Raw genomic sequence first — 14,848 nt, 5'->3', positions numbered from 1 at the left:
TTTCTTTTATACATAAACTGACAACTGCTGTGGCTCAGCCATGATGTTGTGTGTGTGGGTAGCCCATTTTTCCAATGAGTATTTTATTTTTATTTGAATCATGTGCTTTGTGAGTGATGACTTCATGTCTTCATCTGCTGTTTTGCTGTCTCTTCCTTTCAGTTTTATGCGCAAAAGGCATTTCTAGTTCCACGGACCTGAATGATTTGTTTTTGTAGCAAATAGCTTCCATTAGAGGTATGAGGCATTTCCTATTCTTTCTTGGAACTATATTTAAGGGGTGGAAAATATCTTTTGAGTAGTTTATCCATTTGCAGACTGGTGGTGTATGCTCACAGTGCTGCAGTACCTGAATTAGTGAGCTGGGTATTCAAAAGATATTGCTTTAGGCTAAGTTTTTAATAGATATTTCAAGGAACTCAAAGAGAAATCTTTGACAAAAAGTGACAGAAGAGTTTGTTGAATGTGCAGTCTAATTCAGATCCATTTAAATGGGATGGAGGGTGGGTAAGGAACACAGTACCATATCTTCACAAAATTCACCTACGGAAGAGCCACTTCCAGCAACTAGAAGACTTGATTTGGCTTCAAGTCAAACTGTGTCTTTCCAGCTGCAACACACTGTGTTCCTTGGAAAGATAATGGGAGAGATTTGATACCCAGCAATTCAGGTGTCAAAGCATGTGATCCCTTTTGCTCTGTGGAAGAATGCTTTGTAAGTAGCAACCGTGGTGTTACCCAGAGAGGCAATAGCATTGGCTGCAGTACTGTGAGTGGCTTTGTCCAGAGGAGTTAGAAGCTTAAGTTAGCATTCAATCATCCAATAGTATCTTCTCTGCTTAACAATAATAGATTGATGATGATGATGATGATGATGATAGTGATGATGATGATAATGGTGGTGATGATGATGATGATAGCAGTAGTGAGTCATCTGTGGATAGCACTTTAAAATTTACAAAGCACTTTCACATCCATTAGTTCATTTGATCCTCCATTCAGCCTTGTGAGTGAAGGTAGGGAAAAGATCTTTTCCCATTTTGTAAGTTAAAAGATGGAGGCTCAGGGAACTTAAGTGACGTGTGCACAATCACACAGCATATAATTGCAGAGCTGGACTTCCAATCCAGAACTCTCCCCTCTCCTTCATATACAATTGTAAACAGAAGACTCATCTGTCAGTAGCCTTCAGTATTGCCGATGCACATTATTTATTTTCTGATGACCTCACACGGCATAGAACTTGGCACACAGTGAGCTTTTGATGACTATTGTGAACCAGTTAGTAGACCCTTCTTTTCTTAATCATGGTTGAAGAATTATGTGGGACAGTGTTCCCTCAAGGTCAGGGAGACAATGGTGTGAATCTTTTCACCTATTCAAACACTTAAAAAAGCAACCTAAAGAATGCTCTATTTTATTAGTACTAACATTCCAAATTTGATGAAGAAATGCTTAGAACCATAATGAAGAGAACCCATTGATAGCTGAGGAAGGCCACATGGAGGACCTTTTGATACTAAACTGAAATCTCAAGAGGCATGGATCATAACCAGGGAAAATTGTCCTTCAAGATAAGATTCAAGAAAATAATTGGTTGCATAAGGGAACATAGTGGACTCTTGGGTATTGGTGTTGATTTTACAGAAAGTGCAGTGGTAGAAATATAAAAAGGACACATGATCAGATAAAATAATGTCACCTGGAGAAAGCTCATTGACATCCAGAACCCTTTCTCCACCCCCAGTACTATTATCTTCCTGAATTTGCCAGTGTCCAAGGTCTAACTCAGGCCTCCTGACTAAGAAGCCTGTTTTGTCACTACTCCACAAGAACTGGAGTCAGAGACTGACATTTAAAATTAGAATGCTAGTGTCACCATTTACAGTGGGATTGGGGACACTGGGGTCCTCTCATCATTTATATGCCAAATGATGTCAGAAGAGCCAGATCTGGAAGAATTAGATATATGATCCTAATATTCGATGGTTTGGTAATGCATCTGTGTCCACAGAGGCCATGGCATTGAGACCTTTTAGTCACGTATTCATTAATTAACTCATTTAGTTAACAAATTATTATTGAGGACCTAATATGTCCCAGGCCCAGTTCTGGGAACAGTAGACTCTGCTATATTGGTAGGTAAAGTTCGTGAGCAAGAGCACACTCTGGCCTGGACATACTGCCTGGATGCTACCAATTTTGGCCTTGGTTATTCCTTTTTCTGTCATTGCATGATTGACAACTCCGCTTTCTGATCATCCTACTGTTTTTAACTTGTTAATACTTTCAGTTAGTTTATTAGAAAGAGTGGCTGCTCCCAAATACATCTTGTTTTCCTGAGGTTTCTTTGCATATTTGTGCTCTGAGTCACTTGGTGTTGATTTTATAGATAAATTCTCTGAAAATATTAGTCAACCTTTTCTTTCATGAACTTCCAATAGTGTTTAGGGGTGCAGGATAGGTTATGGGACTTCACAATTGCTAGAATGTGCCTACTAAAGTACAATCCAATGAAGAAAATGAATTTAGTGAAAATGTCATCTTACTTTTCAAGCCCTCATATTTATTTCATAAACTGATCATTGTCAAATATTAGCATTATTCTTAGGGCTGATCTTACAACGGACAGCTTATCTTTAGACTGTCAAGGAAGGCTCTCTAGAATGATGATGGGAGTGGGTGAGTGAGACTAAAAATTGAATAAGGTCATGATTTACAAATTAATTGCAGGTTTTATTGTATATTTGGTTTTGCTTCTTCAACATGGAGACTAGAACTTTTCTTGAAGGAAAAAAGGAAGATAAGACCAAAGTTAAAGCTTTGTGAGATATTAGAAACAATAGAGGGTCAAGTTTCTAGCTTGACTATCAATCTCTTCAATATACACACATGCACATGCATGTGTGCACACACTCTCACACACAGTAGTAGTGATGAGTGCCTTTGGAGAGCAACCTCTTGTTTGCTCATCTCAGGTTACATAGAGAGTTGTACAAAATGGTCATCCCATCACCGTATTTGACACAGTTCTATCTGATATCCCTTTTTGCCTGCTGCATTTCTGTCTTTGTAAAAGCTGTTATTTCTGAATTTCCAAAATGATGTTTCACTTTGATGGTTTCTGGAGACTAAAGTCAAAACGAGATGTTAAAACATCTCTACTTTCACATTTACCTGATTGCTAAGTGATTGTACTGGCCATGCAGTGGGTACCCAGTAACAGAATATAGTAAGTTAGCTCACCTGATTCCCTTGGGAGCCCATGATAAAGGCCACTAGGCCTCATTTTTGGAAAGAGACGGAGAGGCAGTGCCAGGACCGAACACTGTTCAAGTTAAGTAGGAAAGCAAAGCACAGTGATTTTTAAATTTATTAGTGGTGGAATTTACCCTTGGGATGTTTGCCCAGGGGTTGGTTTTTAAATTTGCGATGATGAAGGATCTTTTGTAGTTTAGTCAACAGTGAAATAGATAACTGATTCTGTCACTTCATAAGGCAAAGTTCTTCCAACTTCAATGATATGAAATTGCTTTGGTGTAATAGAAGGTACCTGGATTTGGGACTACAAAAACTACCAAAAAACCCACCACTTTAGCTATGTAATCTTGGACTAATCACTTATCCCCTTAGCTTGCTGAGTTGTTGCGAGGAGTAATACAAATTAGGTAATGTATATTTGGAGTCTGATAAACCAGGATAGATTTGACTCTGCCACTGACAAGCTGTGGAGCCGTGGGTAAGTCACTTAGGCTATTTGAGCCTTAGTTCTGTCAACTGTAAACCCTAGACTTGGGGTGCCAGGAAAAACTTCCAGAAGAACAAACCATTTAAGTTGCTGAGTAGGAGTTAAGAAGGTGAAGATCGAGAGGTAGATTGTGGGGGAAGTATGGTGATCTACACAAAGGGAAGAACGAAGGCCAATATGCAAGAGAACGTGGTCCTTTCACAGAACAAAAGGGTCAATCTAAGTGAAGAATGGAGTATTGAAAGGAAAATGGCAGTGACTGGAGGTCAAAGTTGAAGAAGAGGTTGGCAGCTAGACCTTTCAGGCAATGTATTCTATATGTGAAGAAGTGTGAGAAGTGTGGTCTTTATCCTGAAGGTGGCAGAGACCACTGAAGGGTTTAAAAGTGGGGACATTAGCCTCTGCTCATCATGCATTAATTTATGCATTTATTCATTCAGACTATATTTAATAAAAATATGTTCTAAGTGCTAGAGATGCCAGGTAGAATCTGAATGTTACCATCAAGTTTAGTGGATCCAATTTTAGAGGGTCAAACTATATCCAAACACATATGCCCAAACATCGATATTGCAGCCTACTAGGGTTCTGAACTTCATCAATGGTGAAGACAGACAGGAAGGATGAATAAAAGACATGCTAATGAGGTAGAATTTCTAGAACCATTTGATGCCACCCTTTTGGATATGGGAGATATGTGAGAAAGGATCTAAATGACCTTCAAGTTTCTAGCTTAAGTGGCTGGTGGGATGATGGCCCCATTCACCAAGATAGAGAACAGAATAGAAGGAGCAAGTTTAGAAGGGATAATGATTGGTTTTGTTTGAGATTTATAGATGGGATTATGGAAGGAAAAATACATCTGGAGTAGGGCAGACCTGAATTCTAGACCAAACCCCAACAATTTGAAGGTGTGAGACTTCAGGTGGGTCATTTCAGCTCTCTGAGGATGTGCCCTTATCACTAAAGTGGAGATGATCCTAGCATCTACCTCATGAGGTCATTGTCATGATAAATGAGATATCAGGGATAAGGTTCCTGACACAAAGCGGGTGCTCAAATTTGTTAATTCCCCTCTCCCTGGCTTACAGACCTCCTTATTTCTGTACTTTGCAAACCAACAAAGAACAGTCTTTCACTTTCAACTGGACTTTCTTTTGATGATGCTTGATTTTGCAACCCACCTCCAGGTAATAGAGCTGTGCTCCCCCATTTCTGCGCTTCCTGTAGGGTTAATTTACCCTGCCTTTTTGCATGCTTTGGCCTCTGTTTACTCAGCAGCCCCAAGAGATTTGCTCTTCCCTTTGGAGTCATTAATCCTGGAAGGGTCCATAAGAACTCCCTAGAGTTACCTAAAATAATGTAGGGCTTCCTTTAAGGAAGCAGATGGAAATAGCCAAACCCTTTGCATTTTACTACATTCTAAATTGTTCCATGGTCATTATTCACAGTTAGGGTAATACAGTTAATAATAATAACAATAATATTACTGAATAATAATCACAAATAGCATTTATCAACAATTTTCTAGATGTATTTCCCATGCATTACCTTACATAAGTCTCACGCACATCAAATAAGTGTCACTGACTAGGGTTTTTATATAACTTCTCTGTGCCTTGGGTTTTTTTTTTTTAATCTATAAAATGGGGATAATATTAGTACCTGCTCTATAGGGTCCTAACAAAGGTTAAATGAATTAATATATGTAAAACACTCAGACTAGTACTAGAAAGTGCTATATAAGTGTTTGCTACACTCATGCCTCATGGAATTCGCTCCAATTTTAGATGGTGAACACATGTCCTGCTTCTTATGTCCAAGCAGTAATACTCCAAGCTGACTAGGCCTAAAATATTATGTTTATCTCTATTTTATGAGTATGTGAACTGAGGCACAGAGAGGTTGACTTACCCAAAGTCATATGGCTATTTAAGTTAACAGGTAAGCTGGGATTCAAGCCCCACTTTGTCTGGCTTCAAAATCCTGTCTGGACATTGATTAGATGGTAGGCTTCTGACTCAAGCGTGATTTCTGTATATGCAGTGAAACTTCCTGGTTTTCCAGAACTTTATGATGTATCCTCTAGCAGATACATCACAAGCAGCCTGCCTAAACAGCCTGCCCCATGCTAGGTGGGATCAATCGATGTTTGTTGATAGACTGACCAACAGACTGAGCAGATCAGCTCACCACCACCCCGTGCCTGTACAAAGAAAGCTAAGTGAAGGAGCTTCTAAACCCAGGTCAGAAAGATCATCCTGGAATCATAACGTTCCAATCTAGCCAATGTTGGCTGTCCCTTTGCCAGGGATTCGTTTGTCATTGCAGGGGACCCATACTGCTTGGTGAATGCCTTTGTTTAAACTTAACTTCCTCTGTCGTTCATATCCTGAGGTTTGTTGCTTTGGAGAATAAATTGAACTGAAAAAAAGTGCTTGTGCTTCCTCTGGCCCCAGGCCAGGCCGAGCAGTGGGTCAAGCATGGTTTGGGTGCTGCCTGCCCCACCCTCTGGGAGCCCCACATCTCCTGCTGTCACATGGCTTCCAGGCTGCTTTCCTGCTCCAGTTCAGAGCAAAGGCAGGGCCTCCAGCCTTCCCACTCCCACTCCTACCTGCCCCTTGGCTTCCCATCCCCACAGCTGAAAGGAGGAGGGAACCCGAATGCAAGAATATTTGAGGCCATGGCGGAGGAGATTGGGGAACTGGCTTTGGAGCTATAGGTGGGTGGCGTTTGGCTGTTTGTTCAAGTCTGCACTCGTGGGAATCTCTGTGGAAAATTTCAGTTAGTCGGGGCCTTGCCGCCTCTTCACCTTTCATCGCAGGGCAGGCCTGCCTGCTGCCTGGTGCTGGGGAGGAGTAGCAGAAGTTGGTTCACTGCCCTGCAGCCAGAACGATCTGCAGATCTTCCCTCCGAATTAGACTCGCCAGAGATGATTCCTCTGAAATCTATAGGAGTTTCTCTCTCCCGCTTTTAAATACCCTGCATTTGCATCATTGTTTTGACCTGTCACAAACACAAATGTATTACTCTAATAAAGGCTTAACTTTAATTTGTGCCTTAGGACAATGAAGCTGTCAGTTGCAACTTGGAGAAATTCTTCAAACTGACTGAGCTGAGTCCAAATTGTCTTGGGGTCAAAAGGGCATGGCCTGAGGGGGAAAATCATCTGGGAGGCGGCTGGACTGGCCCAGTCATTTCCTAAAAGAGCCTGGAGACTGCCAGCCCAGCAGCAGGGAGCAGTGCCTAGCTTTTGTGATACTAGGTGCCTCTTAGCAGCTTTGTGCCAGACTGTCAGAACTGGAAAAACATTCCGTGAGACCAGTTCTACTGCTGAGAGAACCACCCTTAACAGTTCATTTACACCCCAGGAGGTAGTGCCGAGCTGGCCAATGAGGTGCTAGGGCAAGGCACCACTGAGAAGACCTGCTGAAGGCTACAAAGCTCAGGAAGAATGAAAGGTGATAGGCGTTCCGAGGAACATTTTTCTGGGGGCTGCGGAACTCTCTGATGTATATAGCTTGCCTGGTTCTAAACACAGCTGCTGTGCAAAAGCTACAATTATTACCCCCACATCATCTAATTTCAGCCCCTTTTTCTGTATTCCTTCTCAGCCTCTTTACCCACTTCCTCCTCTTCTGGGTCCAAGGTGTGGGGCCAGAAAGGGGAGGTTTGGCTGGGTGAGCTGACCCCAGGCCCTGAAAGCACTTAGGCATGGCGCCTCACCACTAATCGCTGGGCTTAGTTGTCTTAAACAAGAGGTCCTTTGTCCTCTGAGATTCCTTCTATGATGACGAAATTCACCTTTCAACAGACTTTTAAAAAGACAAAGATTCTCCAGAACTTCACACTCAGAACATTTTAAGTGATTGTAAGAGATCTGTGACAAAGTTACTGTCAATTGCCTTTAATGCTATGAGATTTAATTTCCTGACCTAGCTGCATGCCAGGAATTTCCACTTACATTATTTCATACAATCATTACTTAATACGTCTGTGAAATAGGTATGATTATGCTCCTTCATTCATTCATCACTCACTTAACAAGTCCTCACTGAATCCACACACTGTGTTGGCTATTGAGGATGCAGAGATGAATGAGAAATAGTACATAATCTCAAAGAGATCATGGGCTAGGGGAAGAATCAGAGATATAAGCAGGTATGTATATTATGGTGTGATGTGTACAAATGACAGTGGAAAGGATAATTTTTTTTTCTAGCACAGCAAAAGAGGGGCATCTAACCTAGATTGAAGTGTGTATGTGGAGGGGACGGACAGGCAAGGTTTTTCTAAGGAAGGTGATGTCTAATCTGAGCCTCAGATAGCCAGTACTAATTATTTAGGTATGTGTTGGGGAGTTGGGGGCTGTGGGGGAGCAGAGATGAAGGTTGGTCCAGACAAAGGGAGAAGCAGGAAAAGGCCTGTGGAGTAGGTTAATCTGATTGAATCTTAAACTTGAGGGCAGAGGGGACTGAGAGAGAGCGATGAGAGACTGAGGGCTGAGACAGGAGAGACAAGCAGGAACTGATGAGACAGCTAAATGCCCAGGCAGATAAAAAGGGGTCCCCAGAGAATCTCTGGCCCACCCCACAAGTGTTTACATCAGATGCTTTTGTGCAGATGGGGGAACCTGCCCAGTGCCTTGTCTGAGCATGCCCACATGCGCACTGGGAGAACAGGGTGGAGCCATGGGCAGGGGGAGGAGCTTGGCCTCCAGTTCCTGTGTGGTGGCCTGGGATTCAATCTGTGAGGTCAGGGACCTATTAGCAAGAGCTCCATCTCCCTTTGCTGAGTTTTTCTTTTTTTCTTTTTTCCCTTTTTCGCCCAATAAAATCCTGCCCTACTCACTCTTCAATGCGTCCGCGTGCCTAAATTTTCCTGGTCATGTGACAAGAACCTGGTTTTAGTTGAACTAAGGAGCAAAATTCTGCAACACAAAGTCATAAAAAAGATTTTTCAAATAAAGAAATCAAGGTTCAGCAAGGTTAAATATGAGCTCAAGGTCATACAACTGCAAGTAAGTACTTGAGTCAGGAATTAAAAGTAGATGCGTTCATTCCAATCCCCAACTCTCTCCCCTATGGTTTGCTGCCTCCGGAATTCTGATGCACAGTTTGGGTTCATATAATTCTTTCACTACTTTACCAAGCAAGAACTACCACTGCCACGATTCCTTCCCATAATTTGTATTCATATTTCCATATTTAATTAAAGTTTTACACAAAAAATTATTAGACGTTTTAGTATTTAATTCAAAGTCTCAAGCAAAAATAAGACAACCAAAAATGTACCCCAAATAAGCTGGGAAAAATTCAGTTTCTGGAAAAATGTATCCTAAGGAAATAAAATTGTATGTAAAGATACATGTACATCTTTGTGTACTAAGATGTTTATTTTAGTGTTGTTTGCAATAGCTCAAGGGAGAAAACAACTTACATGTCCAACAAGGTAGTTTCATATAACAGTAACTAATGATGATATTCACAATATAATACTACATTTTTTAAAAAAAGTTGGTCACCAAAAGGTGTTATTACATCACATGCATTGAGCTTTACTCTGTGATCCTTAGATTGGCTGTCTCTTGATAGGTGGGATTAGGAGTACCTTATTTCCTCTTGCTTTTCTGTTTCTTTTGTTCCCTGCTTTTTAAATAAGCATATATTGCTTTTGGAATGAGGCCAAAAAAACAAACAAAAAAAGAGAAAACAATAAAAGAATCTTCATTGAAAACACAGTTCCAATGATAAGTATGTGAGGTAAAGCGCATGTTACCTCGATTTAGCCATTGCATAATCTGCATATTTTAAAACATCATGTTGTACATGATAAATACATATAATTTTTATTCATCCATTAAAAATAATAAATAAAAACAGTTGCTGTACATGATCCACTACCTGCATAAGAAATCAAAAGAGGGGGTTCTTCTCATAACGGCAGGGCCACACTTTCCCAGCTGCTCATAGCCACATTATGTGATATGTATAGGTTCTAGGCACTTGCTCCAAAATATCAACCCCATTCCCTACTAGCCTACAATTATTACTCTTTTCCAACCTAAATAGTAATGGTAATAGCTAATATATATCAACAGAATGTTTATTATGTGCCAGACACTAGTCTAAATATTTTACATGTATCAGCTCATTGAAATCCTCAATGAAGTAGGTGCTACCAATATTCCCATTTGACAGATGTGCTAACTGGAAAGAGGTGAAGTAACTTTCCCAAAGTCACAGAACAGTGAGTGGTGCAAACAGGATTTGAACAGGGGCAAGCTGGATTAAGAGCCCATGCACTTGACCACTCCATCCACTCTTTGAAGCTAGTCCTTCAAGAACCACCATGTTGCAGTTATCTCAGCATTTTATTTTATTTATTTTATTGTATTTTTAAATTTCATTTTATTTTAAGTTCTGGGATACATGTGCAGAACGGACAGGTTTGTGACATAGGTAAACGTGTGCCATGGTGGTTTACTGCACCCATCAACCCATCACCTACGTGTTAAGCCCCACATGCATTAACAATTCATCCTGATGCTCTCCCTCCCCCGGCCCCAACCCTGACGGGCCCCAGTGTGTGTTGTTCCTCTCCCTGTGTCCATGTGTTCTCATTGTTCAGCTCCCACTTATGAGTGAGAACATGCGGTGTTTGGTTTTCTGTTCCTGTGTTAGTTTGCTGTATCTCAGCATGTTATATCTTAAACGGCTCTTATTTGTGTTGGGAGTGGTTGGGTAAAAAACAGGGTCAGCAGTTGCTGGTGAAGTGGGCCTTGTAAGAGCTCTGAGAGAGCTTTCATGTACAAATGGAAAATGGAAACGGTTCAGAGAAATGGACAAGGTTAGAAAAATACGTGGCATCTGAGAATCATGAGGCCAGAAAGAAAGGTCATTCTTTGGAGCTCAGTGGGCGGGGTTATGAGGCCAAAAGGATGCAGTAAGTTCCTTTAACTTTCAGAAGGCAAGCAATAGTTGTTGAATAGTTACTGCTTACTCTGAAACATAATAGATGCTTAGTAAATATCTGTTAAATCAATGTAAGAGTGGATTCTGTTCTTGCTCTCAGCTGCTAGGCAGCTAATCCTTGCTCCAATGAGTTAGCTGATAGAATGTCAGTCGATAAAACATTCTAGGAAGTTAAGTCGGGAGGGGTGTGGTGCAAACATTTCATGTGTTAGAGTAATAATTTTTTTCCTGGACCAGCCCTGCACACATGTGAAACTGTGTGGTCACAGTATGCCCTCACTGACTATTCAAAATGGGGTTGCCAGAAGAAATGAGAAACGCCCTGCCTCAGACTTCCCCAAAGTATAACAAATGAGAGGTCATCTCTATTCCTAGGAATCTACAAAGACTCCTCAGGTTTCTCTGTGGAAGCCACCGTGAACCTGTTTATTCATTTCTGCATTTGGAGGAATGTGGACTAGAGCCTCCTAAGTTGAGAAAAGCAAATGTCAAATTCGACATTGAGAAGGGAAGAATATCTTTGGTTTTGATTTTTAAATAGCAATGAGTCAGCTTAACCAGATCCTTCTGTACAAATAATTCCACCTAAGCAATTAAAGGAGAAAAATATTGGAAGATCTTGCATTGGGAGTGTACAACTAATTTTAAGACACAAAGGTTAGTATCCCTTGGGATGTAGTTTCCCATTAAAGATTGCTAATAAGTTACAAATCCTACCACTACTCCCTTCTCAGGTTTCCCACAATTTTACATTTAGAAAGTTAAACCATGCTTTCTCTTTCTCTCTTGTACATTAGTCTTTTAGATGTGTAGTACTTAAAAGAAATGCATGAAATTAAAAATGTCCTGGGTTTGGCTGTACTTGTACCTGGGTACAATTAGAGAATTCCAGACAACTGTTTTGAGTTATGCTGCATACCCTAAAAATAGAGCCACCATATTTAAATAGCCTTGAGGAGAAAGGATGGCAGAGGTCCTTAAATCTGGGGCCAGCCCCAGACTAATCCAGACTGAGAAGAATCTGCAATCACTAGGCTTACAAGTTCAAGTCACTCCAAGGCTCACAAGTGTGAGTTAGCACTTAGGACTGGGATGACTACAGGCTGGTGTAGGCTAAAAGAAAAGGGGCAGAAAGCTGTAAGCAGGCCCCGGAGTTAAGTTACACTGCTGAGCTGTAAGCAGTCCCAGGAGTTAAGTTCAACAAATCTTTGAGAATCACCTACAGTGTGCACGACATATGTGGTGATCGGTCAAGGAGAGAGCAGACCTAAGTGGAATCTAGCTGGTTGCCATTGTAAGTCCAAGTTAGTATCAAACAGCAGGAACCCAAGTGAAGAGACTAGGTGAACATCAGGGTTAGGAACTTGGATAGATGTGTGGGTAGAAAAAGAAGAGTGAAATAACAGGTCCTAAGTGACTGCTGCAAAGGTGGAGCTTGGCAAGAAGCCAAGTCAAGACTGAGGCAGGGGCCTCTTGTATGTTTCCTGCTGTAGGGCAGAACTGGTCCCTTAGTGTAGTCCACAGGTGTCAACAAGCAAGCACACCTGGCTAATGTGGAGATGTGGAAAGGATGGGAAATAAGATACTCCTGGACAGGGAGATCAGCTTGAGTGATAGCTCACATGACATCTCATTTTTGCTAATCAGTTTGAATCCTATAGAGGTTGTATATTTTTAATTTAAAATTTTATATCCAGCTTCAAAAACAATAGAACCTAAGTTCATTATAAATAGATGAGAAAATTCGGTAAACAAATGAAGAAAATAAATTTCAAGTATAATCCTACCACCAAGATTTTAACATTTTGGTGTGCATTTTATACATTGAAATTCTACTTCTTTAATGGACCCCTAAATTCCACATGTGCCTCCCCATTCCATTTAGTTTGGAATAGTTTCCTGAATATATTTAAAAAGGTTTTCTGTTCAGTCAATGCAGATTCCCCACAGTAACCCTAATATGCTGGCTTTCATGGCCTCTTAGTAAGTAGATGTTTTATAAGGCATTATACCTTGATGACTTCTTTATAGGGTTTCTGTGAAATTCACAACCTGTCAGAACAGCATGGCTTCCAACCTGCTCACAGCCCTGCTGGGCAACATAGTGAGCACTGTTTCTAAATGGAGTAAAACTGATTCTAGGAACAAAAGAGACAGACTCGGGGAGCAAGTGAGAAAAGGGAGGCTAAAGGAGAAGGTGAAACATTGAAGTCATAAGCAGAAGGTGGGAAAAGTGAGTCAAGGATAGAGTCCAAAGGTGAGAAAAGATAATAAAGTCAGGTAACATGGTTACCAGAGGCTGGGAAGAGTAGTGGGGGGTTGGAGACTTGGGGGGAGGTGGGGATGTTTAATAAGTAGAAAAAAAATAGAAGAATGAATAAAACCTGCTATTTGATAGCACAACAAGGTGACTATAGTCAATAATAACTTAATTGTACATTTTAAAATAACTAAAAGAGTGTAATTGGATTGTTTGTAACTCAAAGGATAAATGCTTGAGGGGATGGATACCCTATTGTCCATGATGTGCTTATTTCACATTGCATGCTTGTATCAAAACATCTCCTGTACCCCATAAATATATACGACTACTATGTACCCACGTAAATTAAAAAATGTAAAGTGAGGTAAACAGAGTGACTATGACAGGAAGAAATGAATGAAAAAAACAAGTTCTAGCTGTTTATCTCTCTCTTATCATTCATCCACCTAGATATTAGTTTTCTCTTTACATTTAAGGAGAGCCTGGCATAATGAAATGAGCCCATTGCTGGAGGCCAGAAGACCTGGGTTCCACTCCCAGGTCTGCCATTAACCTGCTGAAAGATCCTAGGCAAGTCTCTTACCTGCTCTGGATCTAAATCTCCCCACTTGTAAAATGATGGGCTTGGAGTATATGATATCTAATGGTCTGTTTTGTCCTGGGTATCTCATATTGCTAGGTATATACAGAATCAATTTCACGTTAAAATATAATTCCAAGTACCATTTAGAATTTGGTTGTGCATCATGCACACCACATGGATTTAATGTTAAAGTGTTATGTGGAGACAAACAATTATAATTGTTTTAATTACCCAGAGTAGCTAGTAATTTCTATAAGACTTGGGAGCACTGTCTTAAGAATGCTATTATTACACTGTCACTTTTCAACAGTCTTTCCAATTTAGGCATGATAATTTCAATGTCCCAGGAGTGGGGACAAGATTGCTATTAGGCTGATAATCTTACTGGTAATCTTTTTCTTCACCCCTGCCCCCCTTAGTGTGAAGGTTAACGCTGAGCAGTGAGAGTCTCTTAGACTCCATCCAGTTACTTCACCAAAGAATGTGAATCAGATGCAACCTGTCCAGGTCATTGTCAGGCCTGCATAAGGCCTCAGGCAATTATATATAATCACTTCCTTGTAGCTTTGAAAAGGTGTCTGACAGAAGGTATCATCTATCAGGTACCGGACTAGCTATCTGATTCCAGAGTTCTCTTCCTAGCTTGGTTTGGTCGGCATCAATATGGCTGTGGGTATAGGGGGTGGTGGTCAGGCAGCTGTTCAGCTTGATTCTCCAGGACCCCCCAGGATAGTCACGTGGGCCGGAAATCTTTCTGGGCAGTTAATCCTAAGAAACGTTAAGCCTTCCATCTTTCACACATGCAGCACTTTGAACTGCTTTATGTTTTCAGAAATAAAATAAAAACCAGTTGTAATTTGGTGCGAATTTCACACGTGCACAAGCATCTAAAAGGCTTGTTCTCTCTGCTTACCCCCACCAGGAAACCTTAAGTACCCAGTCAAACTGTGCTTCCCTCCAGGGTTTATTGCTGAGTCCTGTGGGCTCTAGGGAAAGGGCCTTGGTTCCTTCCTACTTATTCTTTGTTCTTTGATGTGTCTAACTGCACCTTGCTCTCCACCAGATGCTAAAAGGTTAGACTGCCTGCAGAGAACTCCATTTTAGAAGGAACCGCTGCTACCTGGTAATTAGCCTCTCACCACTCTTAGCAGTTTTCCTTTTACCAGGAGTTAAAACCCCAGGAAGGGTTACAGTTTGGTCAATGAATTTCTTCTGCCTCTGCCCTGAAGGAGCTCCCTTTCCTCGTTCCCTAGGTGATTTACTGAGTGCAAACTTTCAAA

At 41.0% G+C, this 14,848-nt stretch overlaps 1 protein-coding gene across 2 annotated transcripts in view; it reads left to right on the top strand.

Annotated features, from left to right (window-relative positions):
- The window catches only part of FRMD7 (FERM domain containing 7), a 50,754-nt gene that overhangs the window by 1,044 nt on the left and 34,862 nt on the right, over positions 1 to 14,848 (top strand). The gene's annotated exons all lie outside the window — the stretch shown is intronic.

The sequence above is a fragment of the Pan paniscus genome, chromosome X (assembly GCF_029289425.2).
Source record: "Pan paniscus chromosome X, NHGRI_mPanPan1-v2.0_pri, whole genome shotgun sequence".
NCBI lineage: Eukaryota > Metazoa > Chordata > Mammalia > Primates > Hominidae > Pan > Pan paniscus.
This window is presented reverse-complemented; position numbering and strand designations above follow the sequence as displayed.